The sequence below is a fragment of the Chiloscyllium punctatum genome, chromosome 14 (assembly GCF_047496795.1).
Source record: "Chiloscyllium punctatum isolate Juve2018m chromosome 14, sChiPun1.3, whole genome shotgun sequence".
NCBI classification, from domain to species: Eukaryota; Metazoa; Chordata; class Chondrichthyes; order Orectolobiformes; family Hemiscylliidae; genus Chiloscyllium; species Chiloscyllium punctatum.
This window is the reverse complement of record NC_092752.1, coordinates 49,522,229-49,549,107: the sequence shown is the minus strand read 5'-3', so window position 1 is coordinate 49,549,107 and position 26,879 is coordinate 49,522,229. Positions and strand designations below refer to the sequence as shown.

Below are 26,879 nucleotides of genomic sequence, written 5' to 3'. Positions count from 1 at the left end.
ATTAGCTTTCTATTAAATGCATGGCAATCAAGTCGATCCCATAACTCTCAGGCAGATTCGTTTCTTTTGAAGGCCTCTCCATCTCCCTGACCTCCTCCATCCTCACCTCCAACAGTACAATAATTTCACACAGTCTCTTTGTGACTATGAATAAGACAATCTGATCAGCTGCTTCTTTCCCAACTCCTATGTCAAGTTGGATCTTAATCTCCCCTTGCTGCAGTTGTGATCCTGCATCATTGTACAGTGTTGCTCGCATTTCATGTCTTGGCCTATCCGTGTTCATGATACTGCATGTAGCTGCTTACATATACGGTTTACAGTGCAAGAGTTTAGCTCTTTCCTTCCACGAACAGCAGTAGAATTGTACTCCAACAAAACTTACAGAATCACGGCCCAGCATATTCCCCAACTTGCCTCTTACCATCAAACCAGAGGATCAATCCTCATTCAACTGAGAGAATTCAGGAGAGCATGCCAGTAACAGCAGCATGAATACCTAAAAATGAGGTGTTAGCCTGATGAAGTTCCCATAGAGGACTACTTGTGTTCCAAGCAGCATAAGCAGCAAGTGATAGACAGAGCAAAGCAATCCGGGAAACAACAGAACAGATCTAAGATCTGCAGTCCAGCCACATCCAGTTGTGAATGAAGTCAGAGCACAGCTGGAGTTCTGAGGACAGTTCTCTTCAAGATATTAACCAACAAGAATGTCAGACTGGATTAATTACCATAAAACTCAAGTCCGTTTGATATTCATATATTGACAATCAGTGTTCAATTCACCAAATGTAGCTGAAGGTAAAGATAATCTTCAAGTGATTGTAACAGTGGAGACATCTGAATACTTGATCAGCAACTTAAAGCCTGTTGTGTTTAGATAGTAATAATTTTAAAGAGATTTTTAAAAAGTAAGATGACTTGGGTGTAATGGAAGAAGTTGATTGGTGGGTAGCTGATAATGTTGTTTTAATCTGAAGTTAATTGAGGATTAGTTAACAAATAAACACATGGTAGGGAATCCCAGCCCCATGGAGTGCACATCCAGTTCCATGTGGGAAAACCAGGACACTTCTTGTGTGAGCGACAACCACAAGAACACGGAGGTGACATGGGAAATGTCAGGAACACTTGTTTGACAGCAGTTAAAGTACTGCACACACTTCTGATCCCCACATTCCAGGGTTAATGTGATCACACCAGAGAGGGTACAGAGGAGATTGATCAGAATGTTTCTACAATTGGAAAATTTCTGCTCTGAGGAAAGATTGGATTGGCTGGGGATGATTTCCGAGGAGGATGAGCTGAGATTTAATTGAAGTGATAAAATGCTGAGGAATCCAGATCGAGTGGATAGGAAGGAGCTATTCATTAACTGAGAGGTCAGAAACTGGAGGTTTTAGATTGAAACTAATTCCCAGAAAGAAGGGGAGGGGAGAATTCATTTCACTCAGAGATGGAGGGGAGCAGGAACTCACTGATGGGTGGCAGAGGGAGTAACCAGCATCACATTAGAATAAAAGGACATGGATGTAACTGAGATGCTGGAACATGCAGGGCTGTGGACTAAAGTCTGCAGAATGGGATCATTGTGATTTATTTAACATTTCTCCAGAATATTAAAGTCAACTCCAATTTGAGAATTTATGAACATCATCCGACCTGAATTCCAAATGTCAGAATAAATTTATCAGAAAGTTACAGCACAGATCGAGGCCACTTGGCCTATCCTGCACGTGTTGGCTGTAATAGAATGACCTAGGCTTTACAGCGTTCTGGACTCACCAATGAGAGCAACAATTTCAGACTGTGTACTCTGCCCTCTATGTTGTTATGTTCTGTTTTTTCAATGTATTTCTTTGACAGCTGCTCACCTTGTTTCCTGGTTTCTTTCCCAGCCCTAAATCCATTCCCCATGGCCTTGAGGGACTACCATTTCTGCAATTTAATCTCTCCTGCCTTCCCCCGTGTGACAGACTGTCTTTTTGTCCTTGTCTCACTCCCACCTTGCTCACAACCTGTTACATTTCTGATGGTTCCCAGACCTCTGTAACTTCACTGCACCCCCTGGGTCAGTGGCACGAGTTTTGAATTCTCTTCCTCATGAGATAATCGGAAATCTTTCTGGCTGCAGTTTCCCCCAGATTTTATTTTGAAAAAAAAAGAGGATTTGCGTCAGAGTCAAGTATTTGTGAGCTTTCATCCACAATCCTGAGCACTCAGACATAATATGTGACTCTCCCACAGATGTGCCAGTTTGATGGATTAGCCGTGCTAACATGGCCTGTAGTGTGTAGGTTAGGTGGGTTGGGTTAGCTATGCTAAATGTGGGGTTATGGAGGTAGGGTGGGACAGCAGGTCATTGCAGACTCGATGGACCGAATAGTCTCTTTGTGCGCCTAAGGGATTCTGTAATTCTAACTAGTTGTGATTGTTATCACATTTTCCTAAGTCCAGGTTCATTCAACTCAGGTGCACATGCTGCCTTTGTGTTTCTGTGTGTGCCCGTAGTGTTAGGTAAGGGGTAAATGTAGGGGTATGGGTGGGTTGCGCTTTGGCGGGTCGGTGTGGACTTGTCCACAGTCTCCATGATTGTGCAGACTCAATGGATCAGCCATGGGAAATGCAGTGTTACAGGGATGGAGTGCTCCAGGTGGGATGCTCTTTGGATGGTTGGTGGGGTTTGATGGGCCAATACTCTCCTGCCACACAGTTGGGATTCTATTCTATGATTGAGGATAAAGGCTATTCTTTGATTGAGGATAAAGCAGGGTGTCCTTGGAGAGGAGCATGTGGTATGTATCAATGCTCTCGATGCCTTTAAATAGAGGTGGGCATCGCAGGATACAGTGCTTTATCTCCACTGCTGCCCCCTCACCCCGAACTCTACTTTGATTTGGTCCATTCCCACTCTGTCATTTGTAATGGTTTGCTTTGGCCGTAATGGGCTTTGTTTGTAAATATTCAATTGGTTACACGGGTGGTTTACTGCTGGTGATTATATATTAACAAAACCCAAAATGGTGAAATGATGAACGTGGGAAGGTTGCTCAGCTGTGTGATAACACTTCTGGGTAGGAGAAATGGGGGGGGAGAAAGAACACTTCACAGCTCACTGAAGGAGAACTGAAAAGCAGTTAAATCAAACCAAAGGTTCAGACAGGGAGGGAATATTTCCCTGGAGTTTGAGTAACTGGAAAGAGATGGTGTCCGGGAATAGACAGGATTTTGTTTTACAGGGCGTTTGAAATTTTTAAAAACTGTGATATTCAGATAGTTTCATTTCTTTTCTTTTAGTTTTATTTATTGTGGAATAAATAGCTACAATATTTTAAAACCAAATTCACAAACCTTGTGTTAAAGACAAATGTTAAATAAAATCCATCAAACCATCCCTCACTGAAAACTGATGTGGAAGTGCAATCTCCTGGAGAATCCCTGCCCTGCCCACTCCTTCCTACCCGGGCTCCATGACTATATACATACCTGGGAGATAGCAGCAGGAGACCATTCAGCCTTTCAATCCTGCTCCACCATTCAATGGGAAACAGCTGACCATCCAGCTCAGTCTCCTGTTCCTGCTGTGTTCCAATCCGCTTTCATGACTTTACCACAAAGAACTATATCTAAGTCCTCCTTTGGTTTCACTGCCTTTTGTTCCAGTGGCGTTGTTGTGTTACTGTGTGGGTGTAGGCAGGGGTAATGTGATGGTGATGCCTCCTGGAGGATGCACTCAGCATCCCTCATCATCCTGCAGTAACATCAACTGGGTTTCAGCAACTAGAGATAGAAACCGTTTCCAGGATACGGGCATCACTGGCTCAGCCAGCATTTATTCCCCATCTCTCGTTACCCTTGAGAAGATGGTAGTGAGCTGCTGTCTTGAACCATTCACAGTCCATTTGGGCAGAGAGACCGACAATGCTGGGAGGGAGAGTGTTGCAGGATTTTGGCCGAGTGATTCTCCATCTTTGGTTCTTCTAATTCTGGTTAACTTAATCACGATCGGCAAATGATGTTGAGATTTCAGTCTGAAAATCTTCACCATCTAGCACCCTGTATAAAGGAATATGTACAGATAAGAAATTCAGAGCAGACAATTCTAGTTTCTCTGGAATATCTTTTTCCTCTTCCTTCCCCCAAAGCTGTAACCCTCCAGCCCACCTCCACTCTCCCACCGTTCTGACTCTACTACCCCCTAATGTACACCCTCCCCATTCTCATCGAGTTGTTGATAAACAGGTCTATGCCACCACTTCCTGTCCCTGTTTAGACTCTGCACCCTTTCTGAGCGTAACTTCCTTTCCCTCCAGTTGCTGCAAGTCAATAATGTAACAGCAGAATGAAACAAAAGGAAACAGAAAGGGAGGTGGCAGATCCTGGACAGAAGAGGAACCTTCAGTCTGGGAGAATGGGTCACGTCCTTCTTTGTTTCTCATTGGTCGATTCCAGTGTTATGACAAATTGGGAATGGAACTTGGTCCCATGTGGGTGTGGTGACACTTTGACCCTCTAACAGATCAATACTACAAGCAAATACGTTCCTCCTCCAGACAATCACAGTGTGAAATACTTTCCACTAGTTACCCCAAAGCACATGCTCCAAAACCCACCCACATTCTGTACTTGTGCAGTGCCAGGTTTCCCCACAGACGTATGGTTCCTGTCTCGGAATTTGGGAGTTGCAGTCCTCATGCAGCCACTGGATCCCTGACTCTGGAATGCGAATGAAAAGTGTGGGGTGGAGGATGTTGTGTATCAGATTCACATGCAGACACATGGGACATGTGGGCTGTCACTGGGATTCACTGAGACATCTGCTTAGACAACCTGATTTCTGAAGTAAGGAACATAGATTCAGCCAATTGGGGGATAGGGAGGTTAATAAGGGGCAGCAGGTTTTAAGCAGAGGTGGCTCAGTGGTGAGCACTGCTGCCTCACAGCGTCAGGGACCTTAGGCGACTGTGTGGAGTTTACACATTCTCCCCATGTTTGCATGGTTTCGTGCAGTTCTCCAGTTTCCTCACACAGTCCAAAGATGTACAGGTTAGATGGATTGCCCATGTTAAATTGCTGACAGTGTCCATGCACGTGCCAGTTAGACAATTAGCCATGGGAAATGCAATGTTACAGGGAATGGGTGGGTCTGAATGGGATGTTCATCATAGGGTTGGTGTGGACTCGATGGATGAATATCCTGCTTCTGCACTATAGGGACTCTATTCTGGAATAGTATCTGGAACGACACTGCTTGATTAGGGACAGCCAGCACGGATTTGTGAAGGGTAGGTCTTGCCTTACAAGTCTTATTGAATTCTTCGAGGAGGTGACCAAGCATGTGGATGAGGGTAGAGCAGTGGATGTAGTGTACATGGATTTTAGTAAGGCATTTGATAAGGTTCCCCATGGTAGGCTTATGCGGAAAGTCAGGAGGCATGGGATAGAGGGAAATTTGACCAATTGGATAGAAAACTGGCTAACCGGTCGAAGTCAGAGAGTGGTAGTAGATGGTAAATATTCAGCATGGAGTCCAGTTACAAGTGGAGTTCCGCAGGGATCAGTTCTGGGTCCTCTGCTGTTTGTAATTTTTATTAATGACTTAGATGAGGGAGTCGAAGGGTGGGTCAGTAAATTTGCAGATGATACAAAGATAGGTGGAGTTGTGGACAGTGAGGAGGGCTGTGGTCAGCTGCAGAGGGACTTAGATATGATGCAGAGCTGGGCTGAGGAGTGGCAGATGGAGTTCAACCCTGCCAAGTGTGAAGTTGTCCATTTTGGAAGAACAAATAAGAATGCGGAATACAGGGTTAATGGTAGGGTTCTTGGTCAGGTGGAGGAACAGAGTGATCTTGGGGTCTATGTACATAGATCTTTGAAGGTTGCCACTCAGGTGGATAGAGTTTGTAAGAAGGCCTATGGAGTATTATCGTTCATTAGCAGAGGGATTGAATTCAAGAGTCGTGAGGTGATGTTGCAGCTGTACAGGACTTTGGTTAGGCCACATTTGGAGTACTGTGTGCAGTTCTGGTCGCCTCACTTTAGGAAAGATGTGGAAGCTTTGGAGAGGGTGCAGAGAAGATTTACCAGGATGTTGCCTGGAATGGAGAGTAGGTCGTACGAGGATAGGTTGAGAGTTCTCGGCCTTTTCTCGTTGGAACGGCGAAGGATGAGGGGTGACTTGATAGAGGTTTATAAGATGATCAGAGGAATAGATAGAGTAGACAGTCAGAAACTTTTTCCCCGGGTACAACAGAGTGTTACAAGGGGACATAAATTTAAGGTGAAGGGTGGAAGGTATAGGGGAGATGTCAGGGGTGGGTTCTTTACCCAGAGTGTGGTGGGGGCATGGAATGCGCTGCCCGTGGGAGTGGTAGAGTCAGATTCATTGGCGACCTTTAAGCGGCATTTGGATAGGTACATGGATGGGTGCTTAATCTAGGATAGAAGTTCGGCACAACATCGTGGGCCGAAGGGCCTGTTCTGTGCTGTATTGTTCTATGTTCTATGTTCTATTCTCATGAGGAAGAATGTACTTATCTCGATGTGTTGTGAATCTGTGGAATTCCCTATTCAAAATGCGGTGGATGCCAGGACAATGAGACAATTTAATGAAGAGATACAGATTAGATTAGATTAGATTAGATTACTTACAGTGTGGAAACAGGCCCTTCGGCCCAACAAGTCCATACCGACCCGCCGAAGCGCAACCCACCCATTCCCCTACATTAACCCCTTTCACCTAACACTACGGGCAATTTAGCATGGCCAATTCACCTGACCTGCACATCTTTGGACTGTGGGAAGAAACCGGAGCACCTGGAGGAAACCCACGCAGACACGGGGAGAATGTGCAAACTCCACACAGTCAGTCGCCTGTGTCGGGAATTGAACCCGGGTGTCTGGCGCTGTGAGGCAGCAGTGCTAACCACTGCTGTTGAATTTGCAATGAGATGAAGGGTGAGAGAGAGCAGGCGGGAAAATCCAGCTGAGACCGAGGTGAGCTCAATCATCACCGTATTAAATGGTGGAGCTGGTTCAAAGGGCTGCATTGCCTCTTCAGTGCCCAGGGCTTATCTTCTTACGGTAATAACCAGAAAGATGAATCCAAAACTCACCACTTTCACCAAAGGAGATTTTCGGAAAATGACAGATAGTCAGGTGGATTCGCGTTCCAAACTTAGACAGTGAGGAAGCGTGTAGGAGATAATGATTTTGCAATTTTAAACTGAGGGGAGACAGTGATTTATGGTTTTAGACTGTGTAGTACATTCACAGTGTCCAGAATACTCTGTTGTGAATATCTATCCTGTACTTTATTACAAAGCCAAGGTCTCTGACAATGAAAACCAAAACACCCAGGAAACATCGCCTCACCTCGTAATCTGATAAAAGAATTCTGAGAAGTCTGGTTGAACTTAGAACACAGATGGAAAGCTGGAAGATTAGATCCAATCCCAAAATCCTGTGCTTAAACAAAAGGAGACTACAATAAGATGAGGCAGGAATTGGCTAATGTAGACTGGAAACAAAGACTTCATGGTGGGAAAGTTGACGGACAGTGCAGGAATATCAAAGCAATTTTTTGAAGTGCTCAGCAAAAGTATATATCAGTGAAAAGGAAGGACTGTCGGAAAAGGAGTAATCTGCCGTGGGTGTCTAAGGAAATAAGGGCGTTTATCAAATTGAAATAGAAGGCATACAAATTGGCAAAGACCATGGAGATTAGAAAAACTTTAAAGATCAACAGAAAGCGAGATGGGATTGGGGGAGAAAAGTGATGAGTAGCTATCCCCAGGGCCAGAATTGCAGTTTACACTGCTAGAGGGGAACCTATTGTGTGGGGAACATATGGCTCTGTAATTGTTGAAGCGCTTAACTGTTACCATAGAGATAATCCTGATCAAGTTAAAAATCACAGCACACTCCAAAAGCTTGTACTTCCAAATAAACCTGTTGGACCTGGTGATGTGTGGTTTTTAACTTTGTCCACCCCACCCCAACACCGGATCCTCCACATCAGAATCCTGATAGATACCCCACTGAAACTGAAGCGCCTGTCAGATACTTGAGGGAGCCACGGGGGTGTGGGGGGAGGGGTGTGTGGTTTAACCACAAAGTACTGAACTGATCTAGACTTTCTAACTGCCGTCGCCATGGAGATAATACTGAGAGACAGTCTCTATTCAAAGTCCCAAACCACTAAGGTATAAGAATGGGAGCTGTACATCGGACAGGCGGGGAGTTACCTGATGCTACCTGGAGGTGTTTTGCATGTACACCATCCATGTAACTGCCATGTTTCATCAATAAAGACTCAAAGAAGATCTCTCAGAGTTGTGCCGAGTTATTCCGATCCAGCAGGGTTCAGGAATATGAGTGCACAGCAGTCAGTCTTCACAGTGGAGAATACGAACAGCATGTCAGTAATTGATAAGGAGACTGAGGAAGGTGAGGACCTAGATAATAACCGTTATCATGAAAGAGTTAGAGCTGGGCAAGTTAATGGAGCTAAAGGTACACAAGTCTCATTACCCTAATGGAATACATCCCAGGATACCAACAGAGTTAGTGGGAGAAATAGCAAATGCACTTAGAATTATAGAATCCAACAGCAGAGACAGGCCATTTGGCCCAAACTGGCCCATGCCGACCAGAATGTCCATCCACACTAACCCCATTTCCCTGCACTTGGCCCATTTGCTTCAGACCCTTTCCTTTCCATGTATTTGTCCAAATGTCTTTTACCTGTTGGGAGTGTTCCTGGCAGCTCATTCCATATACATACCACCCTCTGTGTAAAACAGTTGCCCCTCAGCTTCCCTTTTATTCTTTCTCCTCTAACCTTAAACTGATCCAATCAAGCCGTCCAATCCTGGAGTTCCTGGGAAAAAGACCGAGTGCATTCACCTTATCCATGCCTCTCATGGTCTTATACACTTCTAGAAAAGAACCCCCTCAGATTCCTCTGCTCTAAACATAAAATCCTCACTTGTCCAACCTCTCCCTATAACTCAGACCCCTGAGCCCTGGCAACATCCTTGTAGATTGTTCTGCACTTCTTACAGTTGAATAACTGAACCCTACATTACATTCATCATATTTCCAGTATTTCCCCACGGCGCTGGAACCGACGTGACAATGCCAATGGATTACAATCCATGATCGAGAATGAACTCCTTTACAACAATCCCGTTTTCATAGTGTTTCCCACGGTGCAGCTATCCTTGTGTCTCTCTGGTTGCATAGTTAATTAAAGACTTGTCCTTCTACAAAGCAAAGTTGTGGCTTCATTGTTCCTGGGAAATGTGCCATGATTTTCCAGACTTTCAAAAAACAAATGAAACCTCTCTCCACACTCACCACGCTGACATGGACTTGGCTGTGTCTCAGTACTTTTGCAGTCACACTGACATTTGAAATATTCGCCCACGGACAGAATGCACACCTTTCCTTCCAGATGAAAAGGCCAATGATATTCAGATCGGCACGGATCAAGTAACTATCAGATCTGAACATGAAGTACAATTTGTATTTCTCATCCGCAAATCCACCCTTTCAGTACCATACAACAGAGCACACAAGTTACCACTGTTAATACAAGATGGAAATTTATAAGACAATTGTAGTATTAAACTGTAGTTTCCTTGTTCCCCCAAAGCTTTAATCCTCAGTCTCACAATTTCTCTCTTCTGTGAACTGAAATCCAAACCAAACCTCCCTCTCCTTTCCTCCACACCCAGTTCTCACACACTCTCTCTTCGAATTCAGTTTCCTAGCTCCTGATGAGAACCACCCTGCATACACTGCTTCCTGCACACTCTGGCCAAGACCCATCTGACTAAAATGAGCCAAATTAGAATTCTAATTGCAAGCCCATCCTTGTCCCTTTCCATAACAACCCTGAATCTTCGCAAAAGAGTTCTGATAACTTTCTGCAAAACGCTGCACCACTGATAGTCTGATCACATGTCAGGGTTGCAAGAAAGGGGCCATTCCTCTGGGTCCTGCTCCCAGAGGGATGAAGCTGCTAATGACAGATTAATCCCTCACACCCACAGCCTCCTTCCCAGGCACTGACCTATACTGCACATACTCCCACTGTTGGCCAGCACTGCACCCGTGCACTGGTCTCCCCTCCTACAGTACGTGCTCCCGATCATACAGGAGTCCGGGTGATTGATAGCAGTTGCTGCCCAATATATCAGAATCCCTACAGTATGGAAACAGGCCCTTCGGCCAAACAAGTCCATACTGACCCTGCAAACAGTAACATACACAGACCCATGTCCCCTAACTAATGTAACTAATACTATGGGCAATTTAGAATGGCCAATTCACCTGCCCTGCACATCTTTGGATTGTGGGAGGAAACCCGCTCAGACACGGGGAGAATGTGCAAACTCCACACAGACAGTCGCCCGTGGCCGGAATTGAACCCGGGTACCTGATGCTGTGAGGCAGCAGTGCTAACCACTGAGCCGTCTCTATGGAGTGGAGGGGACATGGCTGGAGGACTGGGTCAATGGGATTGTGAACAGTGAACGAATATGGAGGACACTGGGGGATGGACCGGTCAGTGAGGGACAGGAGCAGTGCAGCAGCAGGAGGGGATCCTGGACAAACTGAGCAATGGGAGAGTCTGACAGGAGAGACACTACAGGAAGGTTCTGTTTGGAGGCTCAGGCAGGGACAGCTGGGAGACTGTATGGCCTGGTGGCTTGGGCATGTTTTCCAATCAGCCTCTTCAAAGATGCTGTTACCAAACTCTGAGCCTGATCCTCCTCATCCAGAGGTAAGGACACTTACACTATTTCCTGGTGGGCAAGGGATACAGGGACTGCCTTTCAAAAGGAACTCCCCTGTGTTGGTGACATTAACAAGACTCAATACAGACTCACTGACAAAATGCTGGTGTACTTGAACTTCATCCAGAATATTAACCCCTATAACTGGGCAACGCAGACCCCAATGTACAGAGTTAAATCCTGGATACTAATAACAGCTTTGTGCATGGGAAATCATATCTCATGAATTTGACTCAGTTTTTTTGAAGAAGTAACAAAGAGGATTGCTGAGGTCAGAGCATGGACTTCAGTAATGTGTTCGACAAGGTTCCTCATGGGAAACTGGTCAGCAAGGTTAGATCGCATGGAGTACAGAACTGGCCCGAAGGTAGAAGGCAGAGGGGGCTTTTCAGGCTGGAGGCCTGTGACCAGTGGAGTGTCACAAGGATCAGTGCTGGATCCACTACTTTTTGCCATTTATATCCATGATTTGGATGTGAACATAAGAGGTATTGTAAGTAAGTTTGCAGATGACACCAAAATGGGAGGTGTAGTAGACAGTGAAAAAGATTACCTCAGAGTACAAGAGGATCTGGATCAAATGGGTGATGGGCTGAGGAGTTCAGTTTAGAAAAATGCAAGCTGCTGCATTTTGGAAAAGCAAACTTTAGCAGGACCTATACAGTTAATAGTAAGTTCCTAGGGAGTGCTGCTAAACAAAGAGTCCTTGGAGTGCAGGTTCATAGTTCCTTGAAAGTAGAGTAGCAAGTAGATAGGATCGTGAAGGCGGCAGTTGGTCTGCTTGTCTTTACTGGTCAGAGCATTGAGTATAGGGGTTGGGAGGTCATATTGCGGATGTACAGGACATTGCAAAAGTTGCCAAATCAATATTCCATAGAATTCTGTTCTCCTTCCTATCAGATGGATGTTCTTAAACTTTAACGAGATCAGAAAAGAATTATAGCATGTTGCCAGGGTTGGATAGGTTGTTTTCCCTGAAGTGTCAGAGGCTGAATGGTGACCTGAAAGAGATTTTTAAAATCAGGCTGGGCATGGATAGGGTAAATAGGCAAGATATTTGCCCTGCAGTGGAGGACTACAGAACTAGGGGACTGGAAGGGAGGGTAGGTAGACAGGGGGTGGTGGATCGAGAGGGTTGGGACTGAAATGGGTGGGGAAAGAGAGGGGGGATAGAGAGGGGTGGCCCAGTGACAGGTGGGGACAGAAAATAGGATTAGAGAGGAAGGGAGCAGAGGAGGGGGTGCGACTGACAGAAAGGGGGAAACAGACCTGGGGGGGAAGGCGACGAACAAAGAGGGGGAAGAGACAGTAGGGGTGGGGGCAGGAGGAACAGGCTGAGGGGGGGGGGGGGAAACAGGCCAATTGGGGGTGTGTGTGGGGAGTAGGGGGGAGGAGGGGGAGTGGAGACAGGCTGACAGAGGGTGGGAACAGGACGACTGTGGGAGGGGAGGAGAGACAGGCCGAAGTTGGGACAACAGGCCGATGGAGGGAGGGGGAACAGACAGAGTGGGGGGAGAGGGGGGAGACGGGGGGGGGGAACAGAGGGGGAAGATGGAGAGTTATTTTATAGAACAAAAACTCAACCCTGTTCCAGTTTTCTCCTCCTCACCTTAATTCCCTCTGAAGGGCTCAGAACAACTGCATAGTTCTTGGAAAGTGAAGTTTCAGGGAGATCAGGTGCTGAACGTGGCATTTGGGACACTAACATTGAATGGAATGTGCTGATCAATAAATGTACTCTGGTTCGATTCCACTGTCTGTGTGGTGTTTGCACGTTCTCCCTGTGTGTCTGCGCGGGCTTCCTCTGGGTGCTCTTAATTTCCTCCCACAAATCCAAAGACATGCAGGTTAGCTGGATGAGCTTTGGGTAATGGTAGGTTACAGAGTTAGGGTGGAATGCTGTTCCGATGGTTGGGATGGTCTCATGGGCCGAAAGGCCTGCTTCCACACTGTAGGGATTCTGTCACTGAGTATAGGGATTAGGAGGGCACGTTGTGGCTGAGTAGGGCATTGGGGAGGCCAGTTTTAGAATACTGTATTCAATTGTGGTCTCCCTGATTTCAGAAAGATGTTACCAGAATATGACACAATCTCTTAATGACAAGTTCCTGGGAAGTGTTGACAGACAAACAGACCATGCAGTGTGGGTTGTTAGTTCCTTGAAAGTGGGGTTGAAGGTAGACAGGTCGGTGAAGGTGTTGTGCGGTATGCTAGCTGTTATTGGGCAGTGCATTGAGGATAGGAGTTGGGAGATCATGTTTAGGTTGTACAGTTTATTGGCTCGGCCACTTTTGGAATCCCCAGACGGCTTTCAATTCCAGTCTCCCTGCTATAGGAAAGATGGTGGGAAACTTGCAAGAGTTCAGAAAAGTTTTACTAGGGTGTTGCCAGTATTGGAACATTTGAACCATAGGGAGAGGCTGAATAGGCTGAGGCTATTTCCCTGCAGCACTGGGCACTTTAGGTGGCTTTATTACACTTTATAAAATTATGAGGAGCAATGATAGGGTGACTAGTCATGGTTTTTTTTTTCCCCCCCAGAGTAGGGGAGTCCATACAAATGTGAATCTTTTTTCCCCAAGGTGGAAATGACAAATTCTAGAAGAGAGATGGTAAGTTTAAAGGATATGAAAACCGAAACAACTGAAGATGTTGTAAACCAGGAAGAGAAACAGAAGATTCTGGAAAAGCTCAGCAGGTCTAGCAGCATCTGTGAAAAGAAATTAGAGTTAACGTATCTGAGGAAGGGTGACCAGACCCGAAATCTTAACTGATTTTTCTTCACAGATGTTGCATGACCTGCTGAGCATTTCCAACAACATCTGTGCAAGTTTAAAGGGAATTGTTTGGAGCATATACCTGAGAGTAACTTTATAAAGTGCGAGTGAGACCACATCTGGAGTAATGACAGAAGGTTTGGTCCCTTTATTTAAGGAAATACATCATTCCATCAGAGGCATTTCACAGAAGATTGACTGGGATGAACCCTGGTTTGGAGGGATTATCTTTAAAGAAAAGGCTGAAGAGGTTGGGACTCTACTCACTGGATTTAGGAAGAATGAGAGGGGAACTCATTGTAACATGTAGGATTTTTAAGGAGTTTGACAGGGTAAATACAGAGAGATGTTTCCCATCATGAGGGAGTCTGGCACCAGATTCTGGGTCAGTCACCGAATCACGGGTTCTAGAACATAGAACATAGAAAAATACAGCGCAGTACAGGCCCTTCGGCCCTCGATGTTGCGCCGATCAAAGCCCACCTAACCTACACTAACCCACTCTCCTCCATATACCTATCCAATGCCCGCTTAAATACCCATAAAGAGGGAGAGTCCACCACTGCTACTGGCAGGGCATTCCATGAACTTACGACTCGCTGAGTGAAGAACCTACCCCTAACATCTGTCCTATATCTACCCCCCCTTAATTTAAAGCTATGCCCCCTTGTAATAGCTGACTCCATACGTGGAAAAAGGTTCTCACTGTCAACCCTATCTAACCCCCTAATCATCTTGTACACCTCTATCAAGTCACCCCTAAACCTTCTTTTCTCCAATGAAAACAACCCCAAGTGCCTCAGCCTTTCCTCATAGGATCTTCCTACCATACCAGGCAACATCCTGGTAAACTTCCTCTGCACCCGTTCCAGTGCCTCCACATCCTTCCTATAGTATGGCGACCAAAACTGCACACAATATTCCAGATGCGGCCGCACCAGAGTCTTATACAACTGCAGCATGACCTCAGGATTCCGGAACTCAATTCCTCTACCAATAAAAGCCAGTACGCCATATGCCTTCTTCACTGCACTATTTACCTGGGTGGCAACTTTCAGAGATCTGTGTACATGGATACCAAGATCCCTCTGCTCTTCCACACTGCCAAGTATCCGACCATTAGCCCAGTACCCCATCTTTTTGTTACTCTATTCTGTTTTGGATTCGTCAAGTTTAAGGCAACACCGACACGGGTCAGGGGTTTCAGCAGCAATGGAGCTGGGGTGAGGTGGAGACAAGCAACATTTAAGAGATTGGAATTCCTGGTGTTTGTGATTGTGTAGATGTCTGATCAGACGGTCACCTTGGGGTCAGAGATGAGAGCAATATTGTCAAGAGTGTGGTTCTGTCTCAGACAGTTCCCAGGGAGAGGGAGGGGCTCAGCAGTAAGGGAAAGTAATTTGTAATAGCAACTGAAGGCAATGGGTTTAACCACTGCAACGTTCCGTCGCAGGAAATTGCAGCCAATGGCGTAGTGGGAGTGTGATGAGCAGTTTGATAACTGAGTAATGGAGACGGATGGTGGGGAGGGAGAGCTGGGCATTGTCAGTGTACATGTGAAACCTAACATGGTGCTTTTGGACGATGTCACCTCCTGGCAGTATGTAGGTGAGAAACAGGAGGGACCAAGGAGAGATCCTTAAGGGACACCAAATACAAGGAATTCAGAAAGGAAAGGGAGAGTCGGGATGGAGTAGGTTATTGCATAAACGGTGGGTTCAAATATTAGTTTGTAGCAGAATGGGAGAGAAAGACATAACCAGAAAAGGCAGACAGATAGAACAAGGAACAATATCTGTGAATTAGGGAGGGGGAGTAATGAGGAGGAGGAGCAGCAGCCCAACTCCAAAAGCACTATTTCTACATCAGTGACATCACCCAACTCCACCCTAGTCTCAGCTCATTTACTGAAATAATCGTCCATCCCTGTGTTATCTCCAGACTTCATTATCCAAACACAGTCCTGGCCAGCCTCCCACATTCAACTTACATGTAATCTCAAGAGTATCTAAAACCCTACTGCCTAAGTGCTCACTTGTACCAAAACTTGTTGATCCATCAAAAGGCTCCTATTAACAAGCAACAATTTAAAATTCTCACCCTTGATGTAATTCCTGGCTGTGAACATCCCTGTCTCCCTGCACCACACAACCCGTGAGACCCTGACAACTCATTTTCTTTCAGACTCCCAATGATGTGTTTATTCATTGCTTCACTGGTCTGGCTGTTTCTACTGTTGCCAAGGCAACACGGTCTGGAATTCCCACCCTAACCCCCTCAGACCTGCTTTCCTCCTTTAAGGTATTCCTGAAAACCTGCTATATTATGCAATTCTTTTGATCACCTGACTTAATATCCCCATCTTTGGCCTTATGTCAGAAGTTCTCAATAGTATTTCTATGGAATTATAAACATGATTAAAAAAAAACAAACGGTTGTTGATTTGCACATACATGGTCAACTCTTCAATGTTACTGAGTGAATAATCTATAACAGCTCTTACCCAAACACATTGTGGGAGCACCTTCACCACACGAACTGCAGCTGTACAAGGAAGTCAAACATCACCTTCTCCACAGGCAATGGGGCTTTGGCACCGATCACTGGTATCTGTGGAGGGAGAAATACACAGTTGATATTTCAGGGAGTGCAAAATGCATTATAGGGAGGGAAAATGGTGCAGAATTTGGGATTTTCAAATTTGTGTTTTACAATGTGCACTAAGTTCTGTAAAACCTCTCATCCCATACCATGAAAATTTCCTTCTCTTCCTGGTCAATATGCCTTTCCTTTCCCCTGCCCTTCACCTTCACACATTTCCAATGCCTTGGTCACAACAACACTGTGCTGTCCGTGAAGTTTATCATGTGGTTGAGTATTGTCCTGCCCCTCATTCACTCCGATTGGTTGAAGGACCAACTAGCACCTCTAGACCCTGTTCCCCCACTCTTATTGGTCCTGCGCTGACATCAATAATCCGAGGCCCATTGTGGGCTGGAGCATGCTCAGTGCTTCCTGCTTTTGCTGTTCATCAGGTCTCAGAGAGAGAGAGAGAGAGAGAGAGAGAGGGCTCATCCCTGTTTCTCCTGATGTCAGACAATAACAACAACTACCTGCATTGCATGGAGCCTTTCACATTGACAAACATCCTAAAATGCTTCACAAATGATGGAAACGTTGATTAAAGAGAACGATTTTTAGATACATCTTTAAGGCAGAGAGAGGGAGATAGGGAAGATATTCCAAAGGTTTGTGTCCTCGGCAGCTCCAATCGTGGAGTGATATAGGTTGGCAACAGCTTACAATGGAGACAGTTAGTGGCTAACCATAAGTTAACAACCTCATGTCATAGCCCTCCATCCCACACACCAGGCCTCGTTCTCACAGCCTGCCATTACACACTACCTATGGTTAGCCACTAACAGTCTCCATTAACAGCTAATGACCCTCCCCCAGCCAGATCGTTATCCACTCCTTTATCCAACCGTTCTTCTCACTCTATCCCCACCTGTCCTCTATTCCTTTTATCTTCCCCCCCACACTAACTTCTGCACATAAACTGACCTTTTTTTCTCAGTAATATCTGTTCTGTGGAAGGGACACTGAATCTGAAACTTTAACTCTGATTTTTCATCACAGATACTGCCAGACCTGCTGAGCTTTTCCAGAACCTCCTGGTTGTTGTTTCTGATTTACATCTTCCGCAGTTCATTTGGTTTTTATTTACCGGGAGTTTGTAATTCAGGTCCAACAGCCTCTGTCCCAGTCTCTGCTGTCTCTCCCAACCCCAAACAGTGACACTGCACCCGCACAGCTCATGGACAGGTGTTGTCTTGCTGGCCACACCCCTCATTCAATCCCATTGGCTGCAGGACCACACAGATTCTCCTCCCATTGGTCTGGAGCTGCCATCAATCAGCCGGGCCCCATTGTGATGAGAGTGGAGGGCTAATCCCTCTCTCTGCCCTGGGATGAGCTTCAGGAAGTGATGAATGCAGATACAGCTACAACATCTAAAAGACATTTGGACAGATACATGGATAGGAAGGGTTTAGAGTGATATGGGCCAAACTCAGGTGAGTGAGACTACTTTAGTTTGGGAAACTTGGTCAGCATGGATGATTTGGACTGAAGGGTCTGTTTCTGTGCTGAATGACTCTGTAAGAAACTAAATTCCTAGAGGTGAAAATGATTCCATCTAATCAACCCAGATAATCAGTTACGGTTTTGAAAACTAGCTTAAATATATTTAGTTTAAAATCATGCTACACTGGGTTATGGTCCAGCATGTTTGTTTGGAAGTGGGGGCTTTTGCAGTACTGCTCCTTTGTCAGGTGGCTGGTGGGGCAGGATCGTGAGACACGGAACTTGTGGTGGAAGATTAAGGTGTCGTGCAGCTGGTGCGATGTGTTGAGTGGACCTGGATTGCTGTTGGGTCTTTGGTCGCTTGGAGTGGAGTTGCAGATTTCGACTCATTGATGTGTAAATCCCACAGTCCAAAGATGTGCAGGTCAGGTGAATTGGCCATGCTAAATTGCCCGTCATGTTAGGTAAGGGGTAAATGTAGGGGTATGGGTGGGTTGCGCTTCGGCGGGGCGGTGTGGACTTGTTGGGCCGAAGGGCCTGTTTCCACACTGTAAGTAATCTAATCATTCACAGTGAATGGGACAGTATCAAAGAGCGCAGGGCCTGGGGGCTATTCAGCCCATTGGGGCTGTACCCTCTCCCTTTGGAGATGCTGCAAATCTGTCCCAAGTCCCCTCCCATGTGCCCAAAGCCCCCCAAATCTTTCCTTAAAAAATAAAATTCTAAGTCTGTTTCAGATTACCTGCTGAATCTGTGTCGTTCAGACTGGTCCAGATGCTCAGAACTTACTGAATAAAATAGTGTTCACATTTTCACCTGGTATTATTTGCCAATTACTTGAAAGTAGTTACTAAAAATTGTGACAGTGTGAACAATTCCTCTCTCTCTCTGCAAATTCAAGACCCCGGAACCAAATCTGCACCAGATCGAAATCACTGCTTCACCTTCTCAGCTCCAAGGATAATTATTTGTGTTTCAGCTAGCTCTCCGCAAAAGAGAGGAATGCATCTTAATTTATTAAGATCAAAGAAACAGACTTTCGGTCCAATTCGTCCGTGCCAACAAGGAATCCTAAACTAATGGATTCCCATTTACCAGATATTGGCCTGTATCCATCAAAACCCTTTCTACTCATGTACCCAATTGGAAGCCTTTTAAATGTTGTGATTTTTCAGCCTCCACTACTTCATCTGGTAGCCCCTCCCATACACACACCACACTCAGCTTGAAAACGTTGCCATTTAGATCCCTTTTAAATCTTTGCCCTCAACTTAAACCCAGGTGCTCTAGTTTTGGACTCACCTAACCTGAGGAAATAGGACCCTGGCTGCTCACCTTACCCACGCCCCTCGTGATTTTATAAATCTCCATGAAGTCACCTCTCAGTCTTTGACTCTCCAGAGAAAATAGCCCCAGCCTATTCAGCCTCTCCCTGTAGCCCAAATCCTCCAATCCTGGCAACGTTTTTGTAAATCTTGTCCAAACCTTTTCAAGTTTCACAACATCCTTCCCAGAACAGAGTAATTCAAACTGAAAACAGAATTCCAGAAGTGGCTTAATCAATGTCCTGTCCAGCCACGATATGACATCCCAGCTTCTGTATTCAATGCATTGATCAATAACGGAGAGCATTAATAGAGTCCCATTTGCCAGCGGTTCAACCTTATCCCTCTAAATCCTTCCTCTTCATGTACCCAATCAAATGCCTTTTAAATGCTGCAATTGTACTAGCCTCCACCCCTTCCTCTGGCAGTTCATTCCATACTTGCAATGCCCTCAACATGAACAAGTTGCCCCTTAGATCCCTTTTAAATCTTTTCCCTCTCACCTTAAGCCTGTACCCTCTAGTTCGGGACCCACCGAACTTGGGAAAAAGTCCCTGACTGCTCACTTTATCCATGCCCTTCATGATTTTATGAGATCACCTCTCAGCCTCCAACTCTCCAGGGAAAATAGTCCCAGCCTATTCAGCCTTTCCCAATAGCTCAAACCGTCCAACCCTGGCAAAATCCTTGCAAATGTTTTCTGAACCCTTTCAAGTTTCTCAACGTTATTCCGAGAACAGGGAGATTGGAACCGAAAACAGAATTCCAGAAGGGCCTTAATCAGTTCCCTGTCCAGCCACAATATGACTTCACAACAGCCGCATTCAATGCATTGACCAATAACGGGGAGCGTACCAAATGCTGCATTCACAACCCCGCCTACCTGTGACTCTACTTTCAAGGAACTAGGAACCTGCACTCCAAGGTCTCTTTGTTCAGCAATGTTCCCCAGGACTTTACTATTAAGTGTATTAAGTCCTGCCCTGATTTGCCTTTCCAAAATCCAACAGCTCGCATTTATCTAAATTGAACTCCGTCTGCCATCCCTTGCTCCAATGGCCCATCTGATCAAGATCCTGTTGTATTCTGAACTAACCATATTCACTATCCACTACACCTCCAATTTTAGTGTCTTCTGTAAACCTACTGACCATACCTCATATATTCACACCCAAGTCATTTATTTAAGGGCCCAATATCCATCCTTGCAGCACATTGCTGCTCACAGGCCTCCAGTCCGCAAAGCAACCCTCCATCATCATCCTCTGTCTCCTACCTTCAAGGTAGTTTTGTAATGGCTTGCTCTCCCTTCATTCCATGTTATCTAACCCTGCTAACCAGTCTGCTTTGTGGAACCTTGTTGAATGTCCATATAAACAACATTCACCGCCTGGCTTAATCAATTTTCTTTGACACTTCAAAATGCTCACTCAAGTTAGTGAGACACAATTGTGCATGTACAAAGCCACATTGACTCTCCCTGATCATTCCTTACTTTTCCAAATAGATGTATATCCTGTCCCTCAGAATCCCTTCCAACAACTTGCCTGCCACTGACTTCAGGCTCACTGTTTTCTTGTTCCACGGCCTCTCCTTACCACCTTTTAAAAATAATGGCACCTCACCTGTTGCTATCAACGATACAAATACCTCAGGAGAGGCCCAACAATCACTTCCCTAGATTTCCAGAAAGTTCCAGGATACACCTGATCAGGATCCAGGGCTTTATCCACCTTGATGAGATTTAAGACATCCAGTACCACCTCCTCTGTAACATGGACACTTTTCAAGTTACCAGTGTTTATTTCTCCAAACTCTCGAGCTTCCATATACTTCTCCAGTAAAAATGACGTGAAACATTTGCATATCTTTCGCACCCCCTGTGGTTCCATAGACAGCCTTGTTGACCTTTAAGGGGTCCTATTCTCTGGTCCAGTTAATCTTTTGTCTGTGATATATTTGTTTAATCTCTTTGGATCCTATTCCAGGACATCCCAGAAAGGCCGATTTCAAGGACCGTAATTTTCCTCTGACTTGATCAACAATGCCCTCCAACACATATCCTCCACTTCCCGCACCTCCGCCTTTACCCCACCCCTCCAGCCACAATGAAGAATATAACCCTGCGGTCTTCACCTTCCACCCCACTCATCTCCAGATACAGCACATTAACCTCTGTTATTTCTGCTACCTAAAGTCAGACCCCACCACCAGAGACATATTTCCCTCTCCAACCCCTATCTGCGTTCCGCAGAGACCATTCCTGCCACGCCTTCCTTGTTTGGTCCACACCCTCCCCACCCTTGATCCTCCCTTGCCGCCATGGGAAATGTAAATCGTGCGGCCACACCTCCCTCTGACCTCTGTCCAAAACCCCAAAAGGATCTTTTCACATCAGGCAGAGATTTGCCTGCACATCCCAAAACCTCATATACTGCATCTGGACACTATGGGAAATTTAACGTGGTTTATCCAACTAACCTGCACATCTTTGGACTGTGGGAGCAAACTGGAACACCTGAAGGAAACCCTTACAGATACTGGGGAGAATGTACCAACTTGAACACGGGCAGTCACCTGAGGCTGGAATCAAGCCCAGGTCCCTGGTGCTGAGGAAGCAGCGCTAACCACTGAGCCACAATACTGTGGGATCTTTGGTGCTGATGTGCTGCCCACTGATACCTCAGTCACTCACCCTGCCCCTCATTTCCTAAGTGGCAGTGATGACGGAGTGAAATTATCGCCAGATAGTTAATCCAGAGATCCAGATAACGTTCTGGGGACCCGGGTTTGAATCCCATCATGGCAGATTTTGGAACGTGAATTCAATAAATATCTGGAAAAAAAAATCTAGTGACGACAAGGAATCCATTGTCAATTGTTGGAAAAACTAATGTGGCTCACTCCCGACCTTTAGGGAAGGAAAATGCCATTCTTACCTGGTCTGGTCTGCATGGAACTCCAGACCGATAGCAACGTGGTTGACTCTTAACTGCCCTCTGGGTAAACGCAGCAATAAATGCTGGCCGAGCCAGTGACAGCCTCATCCTGTGAATGAATAAAGAAAACAGGTCAGGTTTTGTTCCTTCTCTCGTAGGTACATCCTACAAGCTGAATCTGAAATGTTCTCATACACACTGAACAAATACCTTTCCATCCAAGCCCGTAACACTACAGCACTCCGAGGACATGTTGGTAAAGTTAAAACCACTTATCATTACATCCATATTATTCTGACATATAACTGAGGTCTCCTGGTAAAATTGTGTCTCAATTCCCCGCTGACTATTGGGAGAGAATCTATAATACAAGCCCAGTAAGATGGTCATCCCTAATCTCCCACATCCGACAGGAACAGCACGCCACTCTACAACAGGCCATCTCTCCGCCTTAACAATCTACAGACCAAGACAAAGGCACAGTCTTACTGCTCGAAAAATACTGCCCGAGAATAACTTAATGCTTACAGTTCATATCTTAGTATTTTATCAAGAGACCCCAAGGCATTAAAAAGAAATCCTCACCTTACTCACTATTGTAGATTGAATAAAATAAAACCGACTAAGATTGATATTTGAAGAGACTGAAACTCACTGAGCTGATCCCCGGCTCTGAGTACTTCCAAGGGTGAGGTCTCTCTGAGGCCAGCTGTGAAATGTCACTGTTTCTCTTCTCTGCCCACTCCATTTTCCAGAGAGGTTTTTAACTTCACAGCCAGTCAGCTCAAAGAGGTCACTGCTAGGTTTTATTCACTGGGGGTTGCCTTTGCTGCCCAGACCAGTATTTATTGGCCACCTTTACTTGTCTTGGAGAAAGTGGTGGTTAACCGCCTTCCTGAAATGCTGCAGTCCATGTACACCACAGTGATGTTTGGACAACAATCCCCCTCTGGCCCCACAACCCTCCCTGTCTCCGTAATCCCCTTCCGGCTTCAGAAATTACATGGCCGTGGCTTAAGATTTTTATTTAGATTCATTTTTGTTTCATAAACTGGCCCAAAAAAGTGAAATATTTCACCCCCAAACAAATTTCTGTTGATTGACCTTTTGGAGAGGCTCACACATGGACATTGCAGTGTTTTATCTCAAATTGTACACGCAGAATCATGGAACTTTCTTTTAAACATTGTTAAAAAGGGAGGCAATGGCTTAATGGTATTCCTGCTAGATGAGTGATATGTACAGTGTTCCGAGGATTAGGGATAGAATCCCAACATGGCTGATGGCTGCATCGGAATTCAGTACAATCGAGAATGAAAAGGCAAATGATGACCATGAAACTATTGTCGATTGTTAGAAACCCATCTGGTTCACTAATGTCCTGCAGGGAAGGAAACGGTCATCCTCACCTGGTCTGGCCTACATGTGACTCCAGACCCACAGCAATGTGGTTAACTCTCAACTGCCCTCAGGAAAAGTACTTTAAAAACTGTTAACAAATATTCCGCAGGTATCACTTAAAAACTGGCTGCTCCCATTGGGACTGTGAATTTCTGAACGGCCTGAACTAAAATGGAGTTTCAGCTTCACCTTCTCCCTGTCTCACCTCACTCTGTTTACACCCAACTCCAAAACACTCTCATTGAGCCAAGCAGCCCTCACAGTGCAGCCCTGTCATTTTCATTGTCTGCTCACACCTACACTGCCCTCAGCCTCCTGTCCTGTTCCAATGCATCTCAATGGGAGCTCAGGGACAGCACCTCATCTTTCAGCTCAGCCCTTTGTAACCCCAGAGTTAACATGGACCTCAGCAGTTTCTGAATGAACAGACAGTTGTCAGAAGCTGGAACATTCCAAATGAAAATGTACTGGAATTTGAATCCAAAAGGACTTTTAATGGGAAGTTTTCAGGTAATTGAAAATATGAAGTTTACAGGTAACATCATGAAGTGGGTGATTGGGTCTAAATCTGAGAGTTCTTACAAAGAGACGAGGTGTAATCTGGATAAATCTGTGCTCCCTCTCAGACCAATATCTCCTTCCTCAGCTGCAGGGCCCAGAACAGAGCACATACCCAACAGATGACCCAACCATGAATTTATACATCTTTCTGCTTAACAAAAACATTGGGGATATTTTCCCACAAACAGAACAGACAAACCCTTCTCCTTCCACATTTAAATGCCAATGATATTCAGATCCTGATGACCCAATTGACTGTGAAAACTTGCTTTTGAGATCCCAGCCTCAATTATTCTGATTTAATATCCTAATGAAATGAATTCACAAAACAAAATTCTCAGTCAGTGCAGGAAGAATATAAAGACATACTTTTCTCTTGGTATGCGCTTGATGTGTAAATGCCTCTCTTCAAATCGCACCCCCCATCCTAGGAAGGGGACATGCACATGCGCCTCACCTGTACCTTGCCCCTAATAAAGATGGCGACCATATCCCAGGTCCTATCACCGCCTGAGGGCCGCAGCCATTTTCCCATCTGCTGCAAACACGGGACCCAGAGTTTCTAATTCAGACTAACGACCCGCACAGAGTGTAATTAAAACTTCCCAATCTAAAGTGACTCATTATCTCCGTCTCCAAGGCCACTCTCCCCTTCCCTGTTTGCTAACTCCCACATTTACCAACGGCAAAGTCACGTGGCACTGCATCAGCAGAGTTACTGGTGACGTGTCATCCCACTGGCCACACCCCTCATTCACTCCCATTGTTTGGATGACCAGCTGGTTCCACTTGGTCCACCAGTCCCACAACCTTTTCCTATTGGTCCGAAGCTGCCATCAATCAGCTGGACCCCATTGTGAGGTCAGTGGTGGGATCCTCCCCCTGTCTGAATCAAATCCAGAAGGTGTATGGATGGTGTCAATCAGGAACAACAAGCAGAAGGTGCTGGGAAAGCTGAGCAGGTCTGGCAGCATCTGGGAACAGAAATCTGTCCAGTGGCCCTTCCTCAGAACCGATGGGAGCTGGGAAAATTAGAATCCTGACAGTGTGGAAACAGGCCATTCGGCCCAAAAAGTCCACAACGTTCCTCCGCAGAGTATCCCATCCAGACCCATTCCCCTACCCTATTACTGTATATTTATCGTGACTAATGCACCTAACCTACACATCCCTAAGCATTATGGGAAATTTAGCTTGGCCAATTCAACTAACCTGCAGATTTTTGTATTGCAGGAGATAGGGATTAAAGAGTAAATAATAGGCAGGGACAGAACCCAAAGAGAGACCAGAACATTTGGAAAGACAAAGGAATGGATTACGATCTGGCTGGGAGGGTGCATAGCTGTTAATGGAGGGGACAGGGACCTGTGTCTGGCAGCATCTCAGTGGAGGTGACGGAAATGGCGACTGATGATCTACATTCTGCTGCAAAAACAGACCCCGAGCTTCCAGCTGCCTGCCACTTTAACACACGAGCCTGTTCACTGGCCAACATCTCTGTCTCACGCTTACTGCAGTGTTCCAGTAACACCTGAACATACCAAATTGCCCTGTTTTTCAAGGACTGCAATTTCCCCTCCCACGTAGTCAATACCATCGAATGTGTCTCCTCCACTTCTCGCACCTCTGTATTTGAAACCCACACCTCCAACTGCAAGGATAGAACCCTCCCCAAGTCCTTACCTTCCACCCAGATACAACACATCATCCTCTGCCATTTCCACCACCTACAATCAAACCCCACCATCAGATTCTTAAGGGGTTTGACAGGATAAATAGTGAGAGGGTGTTTCCCATCATGGGGGAGTCCGAAACCAGATTCTGTGTCAGTCACGGAATCAAGGGTTCCGTTTCAAATTCATCAAGTTTAAGGCGACACCGACACGGGTAAGGGGTTTCAGTAGCAATGGAGCTGGGGTGAGGAGGAGACAAACAACGTTTAAGAGATTGGAATTCCTGGTGTTTGTGATTGTGTAGGTGTCTGATCAGAAGGTCAGCTTGGGGTCAGATATGAGAGCAATATTGTGAAGAGTGTAGTTCTGCCTCAGACAGTTCCCAGTGAGAGGGAGGGGCTCAGCAGTAAGGGAAAGGAATTTGTAAGGCAATGGGTTTAACCATTACAATGTTTCATTGGAGGAAACCACGGACTGTCCTCCTTTGGCTGATGAATCAGTTCTCCTTCATGTTGAACAACATTTGGAGGAAGCACTGAGGAAGTAAAATGGCGTCAAACATACTCTGGGTACAGGATTTCTATATCCACAATCGAGACTAGCTCTGCAACAGAATTACTGACTGAGCTGGCCAGGTCCTAAAGGGTATAGCTGCTCAACGGAGTCTGCAGCGGGTGGTGAGGGAACCAACAAGAGTGAAAAAAACATACTTGATCTCATTGTTATGAATTGACTAGCTGCAGATATATCTGTCTATGACAGTATCGGTAAGAGCGACCATCACACATTCCTTTTGGAGACAAAGTCTTGCCTTAAAGTTAAGAAAAACCGCCATTGTGTTGAGTGGCAGTATCACCGTTCTAAATGGGATAGACTTTGAAGAGATGTAGGATCTCAAACTGGACATCTCTGAGGCACTATGGGACATCAACAGCAGAACTGTACTCCAGCACAATCTATAATCTCATGGGTTTGTAAATCCCACTCTCAACCATCACAATGTAGAGTAAAGGAGGGCATGCCAAGAGCAGCACCAGGCATACCTAAAAATGAAGTGCCAACCTGGTGAATCTACCAAACAGAACTACCTGCACATCAAACAGCATCAGCAGGAAGCAACAGAGCTAAGTGATCCTACATCCAATGGAACAGATCAGAGCTCTGCAGTTCTGCCACACCCAGTTGTGAACGGTGATGGACAATTAAACAACTCACTGGAGGAAGTATCACAGATATCCCCACCCTTACTGATGGAGGGGCCTCACACATCCATGCACCAGATAAGATGACAGCATTTGCAGCAATCTTCAGC

At 45.6% G+C, this 26,879-nt stretch overlaps 1 long non-coding RNA gene across 4 annotated transcripts in view; it reads right to left on the bottom strand.

Moving 5' to 3' along the window:
• Positions 1-26,879, bottom strand: part of LOC140485771 (uncharacterized) — a 36,576-nt gene that overhangs the window by 4,709 nt on the left and 4,988 nt on the right. The window contains exons 3-6 of one of the 4 annotated variants that reach the window (XR_011962434.1): positions 21,933-22,041; positions 16,086-16,192; positions 7,375-7,467; positions 3,487-4,056 (exon numbers count right to left, since the gene is read on the bottom strand). This is a non-coding gene — a long non-coding RNA (uncharacterized lncRNA). Of the gene's footprint in view, positions 1-789; positions 4,057-7,374; positions 7,468-16,085; positions 16,193-21,932; positions 22,042-26,879 lie in introns of those variants that run through there. The other 3 variants (XR_011962432.1, XR_011962435.1, XR_011962433.1) reach the window with 3 other exon arrangements.